The 6,000-nt window shown below is 52.4% G+C and overlaps 1 protein-coding gene across 1 annotated transcript in view; it reads right to left on the reverse strand.

Moving 5' to 3' along the window:
* LOC140395520 (uncharacterized) overlaps nt 1–2,133 on the reverse strand; it is a 1,079,902-nt gene extending 1,077,769 nt beyond the window's left edge. Inside the window, exon 1 of the mRNA XM_072483429.1 lies at nt 2,002–2,133. The gene's annotated coding sequence lies outside the window, so the exon portion shown is untranslated. The remainder of the gene's footprint in view (nt 1–2,001) is intronic.
* Nucleotides 2,134–6,000: the final 3,867 nt, after the last annotated feature.

Genomic DNA, 6,000 nt, shown 5'->3' on the forward strand with positions numbered 1-6,000 from the left:
GTGGGTGAGAAAGGACTGGAAAGGTTCATACTTACCCTGCAAACGCTGTTGGAATACATAGCGCTCGAAACTTTCATTCACCTCGATGTCGCAGTGACTGTCAAACTTAAGGAGGACCGTCTTGAATTTTGATTTATCTTCACCATCAGCAAAGGTGAGAGAATTGAAAATGTGGATGGCATGGTCCCCGGCCGTGGATCGGAAGAGAGCGATCTTCCTGGTGTATGAGGCACCTTCCCGGTCTGTGGCTTCAAGGTAGAGCTGGAGGCGTTGTTTGAATATCTTCCAATTGGCCCCTAGGTTACCGGTGATGCGGAGCGGTGGCGGCGGGCGGACGCTGTCCATTTTGCAGGATTGCTATATGCTGGTGGAAGGCAGATCACTTGCAGGTAGGTACCATGATGTGTTGGGTACTCTGGATCTGTGGAGACTGCGTTTACCTTAGCAGTAACATAGACAGGCTATCAACACTTGTAATAGCACAACACTATTTTAATAAGCTAGAAACTGTTGAACATACTTTCACTGTGGGTTAACATGATGTTAGATTAAACTAAAGACCTATGCCTGTCCTAACCAGTCTATGCACTCAGCACATGGTTAAGATCTGTGTTGTAAGACGTAGGCTCTGTCCTTCTGAGAGGCTGCATCCCGAATGAGCGGGAAAACTGATGCCCTCTGTCTTTATAGTGAGTGTGCTCTAACTGGTGATTGGCTGCGGTGTTGTGTGTGTTGATTGGTCTTGCTGTGTGTCCATCAGTGTGTGTGTCTGCACCATGATATATTGGTGTATATTATGACAGGGGGCACAATGGTTAGCACTGCTGCCTCACAGCGCCAGGGACCTGGGTTCAATTCCAGCCTTAAGTACTGTCTATGTGGAGATTACACATTCACATTTAATTTTTAAATGTTCAGACATTGTCATATTGAATGGCAGAGGTACAAGGAACTGTGAGAATTGCAGTGCTTACTTCTGTTACGTTCTCCTCATTTACTGGATTGTTGTCAGGTGCTTTGGGCACTTTTCACCGGTTACAGGCTATTTTTCAGGTGCAGGCTATTGCTCAGTCTCACTTCAGTCACTAGTTCTCCCCTTGTCTGCGTGGGTTTCCTCAGGGTGCTCCGGTTTCCTCCCACAAGTCCCAAAAGATGCGCTGTTAGGTGAATTGGAAATTCTGAATTCTCCCCCTGTGTACCTGAACGCGCTGGAGTGTGGCGACTCGGGGCTTTTCACAGTAACTTCATTGCAGTATTAATGTAAGCCAAATTGTGACAATTAAAGATTATTATTTGCCAATCCTTCTACATAGTCACTGATTATTTCAATGTCCCTGGCTCAGTCCCTGGCTAGTTCTCAGTCCCTCGTCTGATTCACTGGCTATTTGTCAGTCCCTGGTCTCACTCACTTGACTATTTCTCAGTTCATCACATTCATGGGCTATTTCTCAGTCCCTGGTCTCATTAGGAGCTATTTCTCAATCAGTGGCTCATTCGGTGGCTAATTCTCAGTCCCACTTCTCATTCACTGGCTTTTTGCATCGCCCCTCTTCTCATTCATCACCTATCTCACAGCATTTAAAAATTACCTCCACTTCTCTCTCATATCCTTTGATTCCCTGACTGCTCAAAAGTCTGTTGATCTCAGTCTTAACACTTGCAAGTGCAGTGTTCCCCCCGTTCTCCATAGTTTCAGCCTTGATTTTTGTGCCAAGCCTCTCCCTCTTCTCGATCCCTGGCTATTTTCAGTCCCTTTTGTTTGGTCCCTGGATATTTTCCAGTCCCTCATCTCCTCACTGCTATTGTCAGTCCCTCCTCTGATTCACTAGTTACTTCTCGGTCCTTTATCTCACTCGCTGGCTATTTCTCAATTCCTCTCAATCCATCTCTATTTCGCATGAACTGGCTGTTTTTCAATAACCTAATATTTATCTTATTTCCAGTCACATTTTCCCACTGTGATTGTCTCTCCCTTTCCGCCTCCTTCCTGCCGTTTCTCACCTCAGCTCTGTGTCTGTCCAGACCCCCCGTCGATGCCGAGCCGGTCGCCCCGTTGTCGCCTCCTCCATCGCCCCTTTCTCCCGTGTGTTCCACGTACCATGCAGCCGTTAGTCTCACCACGCGCACCGCTCCATCCCGCCAGCTCAGCGCGTGCGCCGACTTTACCTCCGCACTCAGCACGTGCGCCAATTCCTCCCTCCCGCACAGCAAGGGCTCCTCCTGCTCGCAGCGTGCGCGCGACGTCCCCTGCCCTCGCCCCCTCTGCGCACGCGCGTTCTGCGGGCGGCTCCCCTTCACCTGTCCTTTGCGCACCTGTCCAGAGCCCTCTCGATTTCATATTCGAGTGATATTCGGCGTCAAAAAGAAACGAGTGGCCAAAGAGTTCAGAGATCAAATAAAAAAGTCAGGTAATATGGTATCTGCTTTCTGTCATGCAGATTTATTTATGTGACTTTTTTATATGTGCATAATTTTCGGTGTGGCTATTTATTGACAGCTGGAGCTGCAAAATGGATGAATGATTCTTGATGTCAAACCAACAGGATTAATGGTTGGAGTTACTAATTTGGTGTTGTTGGGCGGGATTCTCCATTTGACGTCAAAATCGCGAAACCCGATTGGGGGGGGGAGAATAGGTTGAGACGCCAAAATCGTGGCGGGCACTAATTTGACGCCAAATCGCAATTCTCTGTCATTTCGACAGCGGTGCCACTGCGTACCAGATTGCATGTACAGTAAACACCGCTTGCCGACCTGACCCGGTATTCTCCAGGGCCTCGCGACTCTCCACCTCCGATGCGCCGAGTTCCCGACGATGCAGTTCATTGTTGCTCTTTCTAGCTTTAGTCTATTTGCTCTGTTTAGGTCACCTTTGCTCATGAGTCGCCAGGTACCTTTATGATACTGCCACGTGGTTCAAGTTCAGGTTATGATTAATAACACAGCACACCGCGTAGTAAGGATTAAAACAACGGTCATTTATTATATACAACAAGCAATATTAATACCCTATTACTACTTTCTATAAAACAAACCTATCACTACTGGCTAATACTTAACTTAGGAAGAGCCCACCAGGTCAGGGAAACGAATGGCTTGTCCAATCAAATCTGGCCCGCGGAATTCAAAAGGTTGCTACAGGTCGGTGGCTAGGTGTCTCTACCGGATAGCGATCGTTGGATTAAAACTTACAATACACGGTGGCTGGTCTTGCGAAGGTCTCGAGCAGGCGAAGATGAGAGAGAGAGAGATCTGAACTTGGACCTTTACTTTTATAGGGCCCAGGGGCTTCCTGCCTCCCGGGGCGGCCCTTGACCCTGAGTCCCAAGTGATTGGATTCTGTCCCCAGTCTCTGGGGTCGATGTGTCCAATGGTGAGGCGATTCCTTGATCGGGGGGTTGTCGCTCACCTGTCTTTGTTTCGGCCACTGCAGGCGCCGACAGGTCTAGCCCGGTATTCAATTGCTAATATGTTGCAATTGTTCCTGGGGATAGCTGATTGCGACGCCAAAATCGTCTGTGGATGTCTGAGTAGATTAGGTGTAAACAGTCCTGAATGCAACTGCGGATACCTGGGTTGATGGGCTGTTGATAGCCCTGAGTATCGATCTGGGCTACGTTCCCAGAGCTGAATATGCAAACCTGTCTGCAGCTGCCTGCTTGTGTCTTTTTGGCTGCTTTTCCCAGCAGTCTTTCGGGTTAGTCATTTTAAACTGGGTTTTGGCCAGATTAATCGGAATACAGCCATTTTACATGGCTACATCACTTGTGCATTTAACCGGCGTGGTTGCTGATGAGGGAGAGAGAGGAGGCATGACACAAAGAGGAGCATCTGTGGGCTGCCGGGCCGGTCACTGGCTGGGCTGGCTGCTGTGGGGGCCCAGACAGGGCCGGGGTGGGTGGCGGGGCAACAGGCCGAGTGGCTGGGGTGGTGTCCAGTCTCAGACCGCCATTACCATGGCCATCTTGCTGATCACCCACTGACTATCCTGGGCCATGGTTCAGCAGAGTGGCACCGGCCATAGGGATGCCCCCACCCCCGCACACCACACTCCGACACATCCCCTCTCCCCACCCGAACACCACATGCCGGCGATCCATCAAGGGCAACATCCACAGTAGCCCCTAAGGAGGCCGCGGTGCATGCCCCTGGTGGGGACAGTGCAAATTGATTGTACTATTGGCATCAGGGATGGGCGCCAGGACCAGAGGCCCCCACGGTGCCAATCACCGACAGGGCCAGGGGTACATGGATGAAGGGGGGAGGGACATGCGGGAGCAGAACCGAGGCGCCAACCGGGGCCACCATTGAGCTGTTCGGCGAGGGTATGCACCATGCTAACATATCGGTCTTTCACCCCCTGCTGACAATGCATATTGGAATTCAATCAGCAATGGTTGCTTTCTGCTAATTGCCGCAGCTCTGGGGGATGCCCTGCGGCTATACGAGTAGGCGCCTCTCGAGGAGAAGGAAGAAGCGGCAGCAGTAGAGCATGCAGCAGCGGACTGGACAGCAGAGGAGTGAGACACCCAATGGGCCAAGGAGGAGGAGGTGCCATGGAGGCGCTGCATGAGGCCTCGTGTGTCCCGGCACCGCCAGTAATTCGAGGACCTACCGGACCGGGCATGCCGTTGAAAACGCCAACTGCGCAGAGAGACAGTGCGACACATCTGCCAGATAATGGCAGACCTGGCACTGCTGGGGTATGGGGGAGGACACCCGCTCCCAGTGGCCGTCAAGGTGATGGTCGCCCTGACCACTTACACAACGGGGTCCTTCCAGACGCTACTTGGGGACCTGTCCGGGATTTCACAGACCTCGGTGCACAGGTGCATCCCGCCGTTATGGAGGCTTTATATGCCAAGACGCCTCACACAACCATTTCTATGTAGACAGAATGCCCCAGGCCTTGGACATGCTGATCCATTGCCACGACCGACGTTTGCAATGCCTCCACCATGGATGCCACCCGTGCGGTGTTGGCTTGGGTGGCATGCATTGTCAGCACACTCCTGCAGGCGGTTGGACTCCTCCAGCTGCACATGCAAGTGCTGGATGCTCGCCGACAACCCCTCATGTAGTCCCTGGCTCTGCAACTTCATCTTCACGAGAGATGGGACTGTCTGTTCCAGACACCCAAGGCCCGTCTGGATGGCAACAAATTCCTTGATTTGGCCTGCCATCCGACCAACCGCTCCTTGGGTGTTCCTACCTCCACCTGCTGTACCACAGCAGCTATGTGGTGAGCACCAGATTGTGTCCCAGGAGCCTCTTCATTAACATGCCCAACTGAAGTGAGTGTCTCTGGGATGGTGGAGAGTGTTGGAGATAGCTGTGACAGAAAATCACTGTCGTTCTCCGACCCGAGCTCCGGGGCCGCCTGGGTCTTGTGTCCGAGCTGCTCTTCTTGTCGCTGCTTGGCCCACAGTGGGGGCTCCAGCTGTGGTACTGGCTGTACCACAGCCAGTAGGAATTTCAGATGGACCCGCTCCATCCCCAGCACGTCCTGTAAGACACAAGATAAGACACATGATTAGACCTGGGGTGGCGGGGGGTGGGGGGGGGGGGGGGAGTGGGGCTGAGTGTGTGGATGGTGGTGTGGAAGTGGTGTAGGATGAAGGTGGTGTGGGCGTGAGGGTGATGTGGGGATGAGGGTGGTGTGGGGGTGAGGGTGGTGTTGGGCTGAGGGTGATGTAGGTGTAAGGGTGGTGTTGGGGTGAGGTTGGTGTTGAGGGGGGTGTTGACACATGTGTCATGGGGAATTGCAACTAAGCGGGATTTCAATTACGCTCCTACGGCCCAAGCTCCACCCCGCCAACCTCCCTTTCCTCCAGGCCGCCAATCAAGTCCAGGACCCTCTGCTCGGCCATGGTGAGGGGCCGCAAGTCCGGTGCTAGTGTCTTCTCCTGCTCCTGGCGGTTATGCGCGTCCTTCTCCTGGGGGGAGGAAGAAAATGACAGTGTTAGACAGTCCGACTCATGCATAACGGAAGAAAGTGAC

The sequence above is a fragment of the Scyliorhinus torazame genome, chromosome 2 (genome assembly GCF_047496885.1).
Source record: "Scyliorhinus torazame isolate Kashiwa2021f chromosome 2, sScyTor2.1, whole genome shotgun sequence".
Lineage (NCBI taxonomy): Eukaryota > Metazoa > Chordata > Chondrichthyes > Carcharhiniformes > Scyliorhinidae > Scyliorhinus > Scyliorhinus torazame.